The sequence below is a fragment of the Erpetoichthys calabaricus genome, chromosome 3 (assembly GCF_900747795.2).
Source record: "Erpetoichthys calabaricus chromosome 3, fErpCal1.3, whole genome shotgun sequence".
NCBI lineage: Eukaryota > Metazoa > Chordata > Cladistia > Polypteriformes > Polypteridae > Erpetoichthys > Erpetoichthys calabaricus.
This window is the reverse complement of record NC_041396.2, coordinates 161,898,121-161,912,083: the sequence shown is the minus strand read 5'-3', so window position 1 is coordinate 161,912,083 and position 13,963 is coordinate 161,898,121. Positions and strand designations below refer to the sequence as shown.

Below are 13,963 nucleotides of genomic sequence, written 5' to 3'. Positions count from 1 at the left end.
TAATCTTGTGATATTATAAGCATTCTTGTTAAAATAATCCTCCCATTTCTTTGTCTTTCTAAAGCATGTCTGAACTGTGTTTACTGCTAGTTACAAAAAGTCTAAATCTGAGAAGGCCTGAAATTTAAAAGATGAAACACCACAAAATATCTGATGAGACTGTGAGCTTAAAGCTAAACAAGTGCAATATCAAATAAAATGTAATGATTAGGTAAACTTACCACTATATACAAATATATAGTATATAAATATATGTGTAAATAAATATATATGTATGTATATATATGAAATCCAGGGATTGTTCCTGCTTTGTGTCTGATGCTGGTGGGGTGGCCCCCACTTCCCTGTGTCCAGTTAATCAGAACATTTATGGATATCTTTATTTTTCATAGTGTCCTTCACCATCACTGCCATTCAAAATTATTTTTATTATTAAGTTTCACATTGTATATTCCTTTACAGGTATTATTCATATTTGCATTTTTCAGTACATTAAGTTATGTCTTTCCTATTGGTTGTAGGTAGGACTCCTTATAACAGGGATAGTAACTTTAGTTATTATATAAAGAATAAAAACATTAGAAAAAAAAGATTATGGGGTCAGTGGTGGAACCCTGTCATTTCATGTTGTCAAATCGAACTCCTTTACTAGTAGGACTGTCGTCTAACTGTCCATCTGTCTGTATTTTTTAAAGAGTGCAATTTCATTCTCATGTAAAACCTGGCCAAAATAATTTAAAATAATAAGAAAACTATTTTAAATTTAGAAGAACAAAACAGACATGCAAACAATATATAAAAAAATGGACACACAGATATCAAAACTTCTTTGGGATGGTGCTCATGTTCAGAATCACTCTATCAGATAATGAATGCTGCTTTCACATATAGATATCTAATATAATTTTGACAAAGGCAAAAATCCATTCCTAACTTGTTTTTATATGTTCAAATACACTGTAATTGCCTTGGAGATTAGATGTGGAACTGACCATCCCTCCGTCAACAATGCCAGGTCAGAAGCTTATTCTTCATATCAGCTGAGAGCAATTATTCGGACTTTTAAAAAGTTGCAGCGAGAGAAAATGTACCTTTTAGAATTTTCTGCCTCACGTCAACAATCAGACATGGGAAATGTTCAAGTTTCAGGACTAGACTGCTTTAATGAGGCTGGGACCTTAAATGCAACCGAGAAACCACAGATAGACTTGTTCAAACAGTTTGATATCAGATGAGATAGTGAGGAGCATCTTCACTGTCTGCCTATGTTAAGACCCCTGCTTTTCAAGCTTGTTTTCATCAGGAAGTGCAATGCAGTCTACAAAATGCACTTTTTATCTAGAAGTGGGGTCATCTACTAGGTTCTCTGTTTGCATAGAAAATACATTTTAAGAATGATATGATGTAGTGTCACTTATGGTAATACCCTCAGACCAGAAAGCTTGGATATACAAGGAACTGAAGTACTATTTATTTTTAATAAAACAGCAACACATACAGTCAGATTTTGCAAACAAATAAGTTCAGAAAATAGACATTGATCTATGTGTATACATGTCTATGCCAGTTTTTCAATTTTGCTTCAAACTTGCCTGCTTTTTCCTTAATTAAAAGTGGCTAAATAAAATTTGATTGCCGTACATTTTGTAAAGTTTTTGTCAGTGAGCTTCTTAAAATGACTGATACTTTTATGTTTTGTTAAGTACGAAGGTTCATCCCACAAGTAACATACTCAGGTCTGTCTTTGGTGTCATTTGTTTGACATATTTTCTGCCATATCAGTTGCATTTGCAAAATGCTCACAGCATTTTGGGTAACATTTTGAGTGTAACAATATTGTCTGCACTAGTACTATGCTTGTGACCCTAAATTAGATCATACAGAGACATTATTTGACTGATGACTCTTAGTATCTATCTATCTATCTATCTATCTATCTATCTATCTATCTATCTATCTATCTATCTATCTATCTATCTATCTATCTATCTATCTATCTATCTATCTATCTATCTATCTATCTATCTATCTATTTATTATTAAACCTCTATGCAAAGTGCATTAGAAATAATTTACAATTATTACAAAGTGTTGACAGTGCACAGTGTATCAAACTGTAGCATATAAAATTTACACAGAAAATCATTGGCATGTGCAACACTTTCATTGCACTGCATTCTATATAATGTCCTTAAAAGAGTATTACTTTCTGTTTGCTAATTACAGGTTCTACTGCATTGGTAGTCACTGTAATCATGTTCCAAACCTTCCTCTAATGTATTAGTTGAGCTAAAATCTTATTAATCTTTCCTCTGTATTCATACATGAATATTATGATTTAAGACTTTCTAACTGATGTTAACAGCTGTATAATATGAGAAATGACATCCTTTACATCTTCTACAACTCTGTGATGTACAGTGCAATATTCTATACTGTGGTGTGCAGAGCTGGTTACATCACTTCAAGAGAGGCCCACCAAATCAACAAGCTAATTAAAAGGGCAAACTTTGTTATAAGATGCACTCTTGACTCCCTGGAGGTAGTTGCAAAGGAGAGAATTAAAACAAAACTGAGTGCAATTATGAACAATGCTGCACATCCTCTGTCTGTTTCAGCCAACAAATTATTCAATAAAAGCGGGTCAATTAATCTTTACTTGATATATCAACATTAGCAGCATGCCTCATCACATCTTCTTCTTGCAGGCTAGAAAACATTGTTTAACTTACTATAAAATATATATGGTATTTCAGTACCTAGTTGCAATTACCTAGGTGAACTAGCCAGCTTTGCTCTGGAGGTTTAGTCATTATTATATCATTCTACATTTTCAAGTTATTCCATACAAGAGGTGGGGGTTGATTTGTTTTGAACCTTTTTGTTTTTTGTAAAACATGAGTTATTTGTATGGAATGTTATTTGATTTTAATAAAATCAAAAAAAAAAGTTATTACATGCAAAATGCCTTAATAAGGTTACTCCAATGCCGACTCAGACTGCTTATTTGGGGTCCGAGATAAAACCATCTGTGTTCCCTGTCCCCAACGCTGTAAGCTGATCCAAGTCAGGACTCTTCTGGAGGCTTTCTGGCAGTAAAATACTCAAGCCAATGCATTTTAGCAGTAGGGAAATGTTTCTAAAGTGCCACGCCCCTTTGCAACCCAAACTGCACCAGAATAAATTTTGCTGTGCTGTTCCACAAGGAGTAAAAAGGTTGAAGATGAGGTGAGATGAAAATATATTTGTTACTGGAAAAATTATGCTTGTGCTGAAACACCATTAGTTTTTTTCATTTTTCTTTTGCAAAGTGAAACTCATGTTTCAGATTCAGTTTGGTGCAAACTATTTAGAAGCATCTTGACTTTGGGACAGTCTACATGAGAATAAAATACAAGAGAATATATTATTAACAAATGTGAAAGAACTGAAATTAAAAAATAGGAAGATCCTTCAATTACATTGTCTAGAACATGAATTCTAACTGGACAGCACTTATCTTCTGTAGATGTTACTCATTTAAAGGCAGTTCAGATTGCACAGGTGAGACTTATTGGAAAGATAACAATAATATATAATTGATATTATCTAGTTGAATAACTGATAAATCAGTGTTTATATATATATATATATATATATATATATATATATATATATATATATATATATATATATATATATATATATATATATACAATGTATCCGGAAAGTATTCACAGCGCATCACTTTTTCCACGTTTTGTTATGTTACAGCCTTATTCCAAAATGGATTAAATTCATTTTTTCCTCAGAATTCTACACACAACACCCCATAATGACAATGTGAAAAAAGTTTACTTGAGGTTTTTGCAAATTTATTAAAAATAAAAAAATTCAGAAAGCACATGTATATAAGTATTCACAGCCTTTGCCGTGAAGCTCAAAATTGAGCTCAGGTGCATCCTGTTTCCCCTGATCATTCTTGAGATGTTTCTGCAGCTTAATTGGAGTCCACCTGTAGTAAATTCAGTTGACTGGACATGATTTGGAAAGGCACACACCTGTCTATACCTATAAGGTCCCATAGTTGACAGTTCATGTCAGAGCACAAACCAAGCATGAAGTCAAAGGAATTGTCTGTAGACCTCAGAGACAGGATTGTCTCGAGGCACATATCTGGGGAAGGTTACAGAAAAATTTCTGCTGCTTTGAAGGTTCCAATGAGCACAGTGGCCTCCATCATCCATAAGTGGAAGAAGTTCGAAACCACCAGGACTCTTCCTAGAGCTGGCCGGCCATCTAAACTGAGCAATTGGGGGAGAAGGGCCTTAGTCAGGGAGGTGACCGAGAACCCGATGGTCACTCTGTCAGAGCTCCAGAGCTCTGTGGAGAGAGGAGAACCTTCCAGAAGAACAACCATCTCTGCAGCAATCCACCAATCAGGCCTGTATGGTACAGTGGCCAGACAGAAGCCACTCCTTAGTAAAAGGCACATGGCAGCCCACCTGGAGTTTGCCAAAAGGCACCAGAAGGACTCTCAGACCATGAAAAACAAAATTCTCTGGTCTGATGAGACAAAGATTGAACTCTTTGGTGTGAATGCCAGGCGTCACATTTGGAGAAAACCTGGTACCATCCCTACAGTGAAGCATGGTGGTGGCAGCATCATGCTGTGGGGATGTTTTCCAGTGGCAGGAACTGGGAGACTAGTCAGGATAAAGGGAAAGATGACTGCAGCAATGTACAGAGACATCCTGGATGAAAACCTGCTCCAGAGCGCTCTTGAAAATACAATCTTTGCCAGTGAAGACATATTTGTCAATATTTTTTTTGTACAGACTATTGTTTTGTTCTTCTTCAACACCTTATTAAACAACTTCAGAAAGATTTTAGCTCCAAAAACAAAGGATCCATCCTTTAGACACTTTAATTTTTACATTATGATTACTTCATTTTTCAAAACTAATCATGCTTGCTACACACAGTATATGAAAATATCATAATTTTCTAAACTTTCAATATGTATTTTACCTGTGTCTATAAATGAATGAAATCTCACTAAGAAAAACTTTATTTCTCAGGCATTTTCACAGTAGTATTAAATGTAATGTATAATGTATCACTTCATAATTGAAGTGAATGCATTGGAAAGAGGTCTGTGTCAACTAAATTCTTAAAACTGAATAGGAACAGAGATATAATCCTTTGGAAATGAAGGAGTACCTAGCTGTACATCTGACTCAACAAAGAACTGTGCTGAATGGCTCAATTAGTTATTTTACATGTACTGTACATGCTACAAAATAACAAAAATTCTGTTATGGTGAGTCTGTACCGATATCAGTGGCATCATTATGGGGGCTTCCAGGGCATTAGATCCTAAACTTCTAGAACCCAGCCACTCCTTCTTCCTGTCCTGCATTCTGACATGCATGGATGATTTGTGTGAAACTCCATGGGGTACCCCCACTCTTCAACTAGGCAAAAACTCCATGGAGTTCCCTCTCCACTTTTTCTTCCATCTCACCTACTCATAAGAATAGCAGCTTTATCAGAGAGGGTACTAAGTCCCTAATAAGTGCTAAACCTAGCAGCATGCCTGGCTGAAATAAATAGAATTCTGCTCCAGAAATACAATTTATGTACAGTTGTATTTATCTTTCAGGATCTAGGGGTTTTTGAGCATATTTATGCACTGTTTTTTTATATTTGATGTTTTCTCATTTGTTTGATGTCATGTGTGCGCCCTTTCCCTTACTTTGTGCTCTGACAATCTCAGTGAAGTGTTTTGATGTGCAATTGTGCTGACACATAAGAACAGAGATAAGAATATGAAAAGAGAATGTGTTGTCAGTTTGTTGTTTTGTGCAAGAGAAGAGATTTCTGGGGTTTTTTTTTTGGAAAATTATTACAAAAAACATTTAAATAAAAAAGCATGGGTTTTGTTTAGAGAAAAGACATAGAAAGTTTAATACTTTTTCACAATGAGTCATTCCTAGGTTGGAAAATATATCAGGAGTTGGACGGCCCCACACTATGATTAAGTAAAACTTCAGTTGGACTTTTCTGCTTTTATGTTGTGAGTTTTAGTGTTCTTGGTCGAATGTTTGATTGTACATCTGTTTAGAGGCCCTGATTTTTTGATTTTTTAAATTTAGACTCTTTTCAAATCTTTGCACCTGTTTTAGTTTACATATATATACCAACTTACTGACAAAAAAGAAAAAAAATACCTGCGTCATAATGCAACATTTATAAATTAAAAAATATAAATGATATAATTATTATAAATTATAAAAAAACACTTTAATTTTTAAAACTCACTTTAAGATCTTTGTTGATTTTCTTTTATACTACCAATGTGATTTTTTGTAGCTTTGATGTTCTTTAAAGCCATATTGCCAGGATCCTTGTGACCCTACTGAGCTTAATCATGCTAAATTGATTTGATTTGTATAATCATGTACTATAAATAAGTATTAATATGAATGCCATTGTGATTTGCTTTTGAATCCTGGCCATTGGGTGGTGTTCCCCAGTAAACATCAGGTGTTGGATGACCCATGTAGCCTAGCTAGTATTCACCCAAAAAGTAGTCACATGAAGGTCCTATGAGGGCTCACTATCTTAAAAGGAAAATTGTTGGGGTTGGGCTAGTCTGATGACAGGAATGAGTAGGACAGACCTATCAGACGTCTCAAATGGGGACAGAATAAGAAAACTTGATGGAGATTTAAATACTGGCTGCATACAGTAGATTCATCCTAAATTCAACACAAAGTATTGCCTTTGAGTTGCACAGAGTAAACTTTCTTTGTTGTCAGTATGTATGCACCTTACAATAATTAAGAGTATTTGGCCTTTGAAGTGTACCCAGCAAGGCTGTAGCACTACTAGAAATCTTCAACTTTCATGTGTAGAATGATAAAGGTGCAAGGACAGGCATTATAAGGAACATTAAGTTGCCTAAACTGAATCCAAATGGTGAATAGTTATTGGATTTCTCTTCTAGTCATGAAATGTCAAATAACATAGACTATGTTCAAATATGAGGCTGCTCATAAATGAACCGGATGCTCAAGAGTTATCCAATCCTAAAGATCTAAATTCTAGGCATTCTGGTAAAGATACTATAGATGTTGTGCTGTCTAGTTATTACCACTTACTGGTGAGCTCATTTTGGCAGGCAAAACAATTGCTGAACATATCTTAACTCTTTTAGAGATAATGATTTTTTTTTTTTCTTTTTGTCCCAGGGCTGAATATTTTCGCAAAAAATTCAGTTTTCTGAAAAGCGCACAAAGCAATGGTTTCACACATAAATAAAAAAAAAGTACTTATTTATGACAAATTTCACTGTTTTAATTTCCATGAGCTCCTACAGTATGTAAATTCACATACTTATTACATACTTAATACACACCTGTTTGTCTCATCCCTCATAAGCTGAAAGGCACTTTCTGGAAAAAAACAGCTTAAAGTAGTCAAGCGGCTGGTAATCTGCAGTGTCCACTACCACACCGTGTCATTTGATAAAGTCCAGCTGCCAGTTTGCCTCCCACGGATCTATGTCTGTGTAATCCTTGATCATCTGGAACCAATCAACTGATGAAGTTACCTGTCTTTCGTTTTTTAATTTCCATATCATTTGCATCAAAATCGGAGTTCGATAAGTGTCTGTGTAGTTCTCCCAGGCGAACGTTGCTATAGGCACATCAGCTGCATGATCAGCTGGGGACCGATCAGCTGAGGCAGGTACCTGACTTTTGTTTTTCGATCTTCACATCACTTCAATCAAAATCAGAGTTTGATAAATTAGGGTTTGATTCAGCAATAATACATAAAAAATAAATAATAAACACAGAGTATTTTGCTTTGCACATTCGATTCGCTCCCTCACCCAATGTCACTGCCGTTCTAGATGTTGTTTAGACTACGATACTCAGGTAAACACAGGGATTTGACATCAAGTCAAAGAGTCTAACAGTCCTCCTAGCAAAGAAGGTCTACCTATAACATAACGGTGAGTTCATCAACGTTTACAACTTTTTTTTTTCCCCTTTGCCCCTGGAGGTCGACTTTAGTCAACATCCGCCCCCAAGGCTACATGTCAACATTTAGCCCTAAAGGAGTTAAACACCAAAATGGTAAAAGAGGTTGTACTGGAAACAGTTAATGATTGCCTTTGTTTCTGAAATAGTTCATTTATTAAGTTCAGAAGAGTTTTCATGGCTGCTTTTCTTGGGAAGAACTAATACATGAATTTCAATATTTCTAAGCAGAGACAGTTTCCAGGAGTGTTACTTAAAACATTCTTGTTCACAAGTGAAGGTAGAGGTGATCATGGAACTGACCGATTAATTTATGCTGTAGCATCATATTTTGTAAATGTTGTTTTGGACAGGGGTGATAAAACATACATTAAAATCTTAAACAAAGCCATTCATTTGCAGGTAAGTGTGTGCCCTCATTCTTACTTATCTTTCCCTATGAATTCTTTGTAGTCACTGAAAGAATCATTTCACAAGTACAAGTGGCTGAATTGAAGTTATTTTTGAGGGTTTACTGAGTTCCATTTCCATAGTAAGATAAACTCTTGATAAGCCAAGTGAATAGTTTTGGACATGAATTTTTGCCAACAAGAGTTGAATCTGAGATGGTGCACAAGGAGAAAACCAAAGGGCTTACTGAAGATGGATATGTCTGGTGTGTATGCAACACAAGTGTTTTTGTCACTGCTCCAACTGCTGACTATATGGCTTTTTGACACCTCCTAGTCAAACATTTCACAGAAGTCCTCTTTCTTCAACTTGCTACTGTTGTTCACAAGCAGGTCTTGGGTACTGTAAGGAAATGTGCAAGTACGGTGAATCTTACATCATTGTGTCTTTGAGATATAATGGCTGTTGATTGGAGAGCATGTCACCTGTGAAGATTCATGAAGAGGTGCCGGTACTCTATGTTGAAAATGGAAGAGGAGCTGGTACTGTGTACCAGTGAGTACTGGCCCACTTCAAGCACTACTAACAACCTTTTGGCCATAAATCATTGCAGCTAGCTTCACTTCTGATGTCTTGAAAATGGAAAATGTAGGCTACGTATCATTGACGAAACTAAAGAGGCAGGATAAGCTCCTCTGGGGAGAAGAGATAAACTAATTCTGAACAAAGGGTATGCACTAGTTTTTCCTACTGTCCATTCTGAACTGTCCATCCACTACTTTATCCAACTAAGCCAGTTCATCAACAGATGCTGATCAGTGGAAAGCTCAGTACCTCACAATATCTAATCATCCAATATCATAGAACAGATGACACATCGACAAAGTTGATTGTTGAATTTTGTCCCAAGGGACTCTGGTAGAAAATACACTTTCACCTAAATGCAAACTTCCATATTTACTTTAAAAATGTAAGTGCTTCCATGCACACCTAAATCTGAACAAGTATATTGGCAAATATAGATTAGAAATATGTATTTTTTTCAAACAAATGTTAGAATGGTAGACATTCTACCAAAAATGCATATTTTATGCAAATGAAGCGATCCAAAGTAGTACAGATGCTTATCTCTTAAAAAAAAAAAAAAAAAAGAGATAGTTCCTCAGGGCATGGCATCCCACCAATAAAGAAGGAGGAGTTTTGTTTGCAGAAGTTTATCTATAGCTGAATAAACATACCCATTAGTTAACCAGTGTGGTCTAACTTTGGAAAATTTTAATGACTTATAATTACTGAATCCAATTTTTGTCATTGTGCCAAAGAATAAAGAAACCTAGCTTACTCAGACATAGGAAATAAAATGTAATATGAAAAAATGTCGCAGAGAAGATGGGGGGTCACATGATTAACTGAAACCAAAGAGCACTCTCCAGATGCAGTGCCCATCATATAAAATATGTGCTTGCCTGTCCACATTCATTCATCTGTTTAAAATCCAAACTCATTGAATTAGTAAGTCAAAGCCAGTGCTGCTTTCCAGTATTTAAATAAGTAAGTCAGAATATCACTCACTTTACAAAACATGCTAGCTTAGTTACTAATAAAGAATGGCAATGAAGCTAGAGTGTTGTTATATATGTCTGCAACTTCCAAAGATAATGCCATAGCTATTTTTCATACACATAGAACAATAACAAGAAGAGAACTTAGTCTAAAACATACAGTATGCTGAAAACCTATTGCCAATACTTCTACAACAATCATTCATTTCCAGCAGTCATCTTAACATTCTTTTCTTTTCTCATGATGCACCTACCCTTACTTATTTCTTACAAATCAAGTATGCAACCCCTTCATCCTGTAAACTTCTTAAAATTGAAAAACCAGCCTGCTGAGCTGTAACATACCTCTAGACCGGGAGGCATCCAGTGATTTTGTCCATGGGCTGGTGACATCAATGCAGTGTAGTCAGCTTGTTCTGAGCTCATCACACTTTATGGTTTGTTTTGTATATAGCATGAGATGAAACATGGAAGAAAGCACTTAATGGCTATGTGTCACACCCAACTAATTATCGCAGTTCATGTTTAACAGGAGTGTTGGACTTCACTAGTAAATAAATTCTGTGTTGCAGTTACTAATTCTTTCACCTTTGGTCAACCCTTTAATTTATTCTCCAATTTATTGTTGTTATAGCTGTTGCTATGCTGTAGAACTTCAATATATTCTTTACATTGATTAAACCTCAATTAAACAATGCTCTTCTACAAAAGAGACCAGATTGTATAACCATTTATGGAACAAAAAAATGAATCACAGTTGAATGGTTTATATATATATATATATATATATATATATATATATATATATATATATATATATATATATATATATATATATATATATATAACTTTAGGTGGTTAAAATTCTATTTGACAAAAGTCAAGCTAATTTAAACCAGAAATTATATACTGTATATCTAGTACAAAATATCCATCGTAATCCAAGAAGCAAACTGAAATTCAGAAATACAGAAAAGGACTCTTAAATGCTGGGAGCAAAGCACAAACCAACCCTATATGTTTAAAAATAAAGGTGCCAGAGTGGTCCTCCAACACAATGCCATAATAGAACCATTTTTGTTTCCCAAAATACCCATCCATATCAAGGTTCCAGAGAAAACTTGTATTAATTTATATCTGTAACAGGCTGCACAAAGTAAATAACCATGACTTAATGATAACAGATCTGTGTAATACCAGTGACTCATGCTTTTAAAAGGATTCTTGCAACATACAGGCTAGGTCCTAGTTTTCATAATCTGTTACTGCCCTGCTAGGTTGCCTACCATAAAAATTTCAGTTTTTTCTACATATTAGGAAGTTTTTCAAAGCAGAAAGAACCAACTTTGTATGCAAACAACCCTGCCCAGAATGAAATGATGCTTTGTCAAATAATGGTTCTATGTGGAACTACACAACCCTGTAAAGAACCATAAAGTTCCATTGAAGGATCTGTATTTTTAAAAGTGTAGGCAGAATGTGAGTCCATTGCTGAATACATATTAATAGTACATTTAAATATGTTAGCTAACCTGATATGCACTTCTTTGGAATATGGGAAGAAAACCAGAGTATGCGGGGAAAACTTAACACATTTCATTGTACACAGTGTTGGGGATGTGCATTCCCCAAAGATAGTAGTCAGACTTGAATGCAAACCCAGTCTCTTGCAGATGAAAGTCAGCATTGCCAGCCACGGACAATAGCATGTCCAGCTGAATTCAATTATTTTTCAGTTCCCATCATTATATATTTAAATATAGTCTCTTAGCATCTTTTCTTTATTCTTGAAATGAATTTAGGTTTAATAGATTTGCAAAATACTAAAGCAAAGTATGTTTCCTGATGCTGCAAAGGATAGAGAAGACTTCAGTTACTTTTTGTGTCTATCTGTCTCTGTTATAAAAAGGAAAGCACAGTGTATTCACCAGTAATTGCCATACAAAGACAGAATACCAGGTCCATAACATAAATTAGATATAAAACAATCTCCAGTTCTACTTTCAGTTTTCCCTGAATAGAGATATGTCTATTAGTTGAAGTAATATGATACCATTTACAACTTTAACATTAAATCCAATTCCAAATGATACTGATGGTGCAGTAGTTAGTACTCCTGTCTCACAGCTCTAGGGTCCCAGGTTGAAATGCCTGCCCAGTCACTTCCTATACAGAGTTTACACCTCCTTGACATGTCTGTGTCAGTTTTCTCTGGATACTATTAATTCCTCTGGCATCTTAAAGATTAACATTTTAAGCTAATTTGCAAACTTAAAATAGCCTTATTGAGCAATTGTAGGTGTGTGCATGTGAGCATGCCCTGTGATAGACTAGTGCTCTGGCCAAGACTGGTTCCTACCTTGTGTCATGTGCTACTGGACCAAACATTATATGTCTGCCCTTAAAATCACCTGTAAATCTCCAGGTGCTCTGTATTCTATTTTTGAAATTCCCAGTCCTTTAATGAATGTACAATACTGCCAAAACTTAGACAAGATAAATTTACAGGAATTTTGGAAGCATTTGCAATTTTTCAGCTCAATTTTTTTTTAATTGTCCTAAAATGTACCTGCCAATGTTTTATTCTCCTTTCGAATTTCTGGTTGCAAATGCATATTATTTCACAAAGACATAGCTGCCATGCGCCACGGTTTGCACAATTTCAGGGTCGCGTGGGAAGCCGGAGTATATCCCGGAAGCATTGGGAGTAAGACAACAGCTGAATGCAGGAGAACCTGAATTTGGAAAGCATGGCTGAGCACCTTCAAGCACACATTGACAATCATTCACACCAGGCTGATTCGGAGTCACCGGTCAGACTAAAAGTCGCAACTTTAGGAGATAGAATGCAACCGTCATGTGTGGGCACGAAATAGGTCACCAAGACGAGACTGGACACCAGGCAGGTAAAGCTGTGAGGCAGTAGTGCTGACCACTGCTACACCGTCACTTTCACTTCTGATTCAAAGTGGATAAACAATGACAAAAAAAATCCCATAAAATAGCTTTTAAAACAATTTATGGCTACAACATGTACTTTTTTAGAGTTTACGCTAAATGTAATTTGTAAAAAGTGACACATTCGAAATTAACTACATGAAATTAATTAATCACAATTCATTGCCATGCAAAATACAATTTTTATGTATTTATTACCGATTTGAAGAGCTGATGAGACTTTCGTATATATTAAAAAAAAAACCTCGGCTAAATTCAATCACAACGCAAGTCCCTAGAAATTAAAACTTTAACGGATTTGAAAAATGCTAATAATTATCTTTATCGTATGTATTACTATTGCTGTGTGGAATATGGAAACAATTCATTTGATTTTATTTGTTTTAAACCTGCCACATTTTTAACATTGTGAATATGCTGGCGCCTTTATCAAAACCACCACTAAATTAAAACATCTAATGCTAATGAATGGAACTAAGTAAGTTTTTGCTTAAAAAAAAACAAAAAAAAAAACGCAATTTAATAGCATTGTTTTTAAATTTTCACCAGTCTGATATTTTAATCGTTTAGGGTTTCTTCTTTCTGTGTCCCATATTGTATTGCGTTAGTATATGAATATTTAACGGTTTTCAATTAGGTACTGTATTTATGTAATAACCCCAAAAGTCTGCGATAAAATGTCAAAATTATTGTAGTTTCCTCTTCATGCTAAATCTCTTCTAAAGGGAACTTTACATTTTGAGTGTCAGCGAATCATTAAAATGGATACGCAACACTTAAATTGCAATGAAACATCAATATATTTAAAAAATATATAAACTTCATTTTTGGACAATTGCCAGAAACACAATTTCATAAATAAAAGCGCAGAACAATAAGTAACTGATCTCTCATTGTTATTCTTAAATAACCAGGTAGACTTGGAATAGAGTTTAGAACGGAACAATAATATAATATAAGTATTAATCAGTCCAATTGATAAATACAGCGTAATGTCGTCTGAATAAAACTGTGTCCACTAAT

General features: G+C 35.0%; 2 long non-coding RNA genes across 2 annotated transcripts in view; one reads left to right on the top strand and one right to left on the bottom strand.

Annotated features, from left to right (window-relative positions):
* Window positions 1-8,437, bottom strand: part of LOC114648436 (uncharacterized) — a 35,622-nt gene extending 27,185 nt beyond the window's left edge. Inside the window, exon 1 of the long non-coding RNA XR_003715699.2 lies at window positions 7,403-8,437. This is a non-coding gene — a long non-coding RNA (uncharacterized LOC114648436). The remainder of the gene's footprint in view (window positions 1-7,402) is intronic.
* Window positions 8,438-12,559: 4,122 nt separating this feature from the next.
* The window catches only part of LOC114648437 (uncharacterized), a 33,187-nt gene continuing 31,783 nt past the window's right edge, over window positions 12,560-13,963 (top strand). Inside the window, exon 1 of the long non-coding RNA XR_003715700.2 lies at window positions 12,560-12,888. This is a non-coding gene — a long non-coding RNA (uncharacterized LOC114648437). The remainder of the gene's footprint in view (window positions 12,889-13,963) is intronic.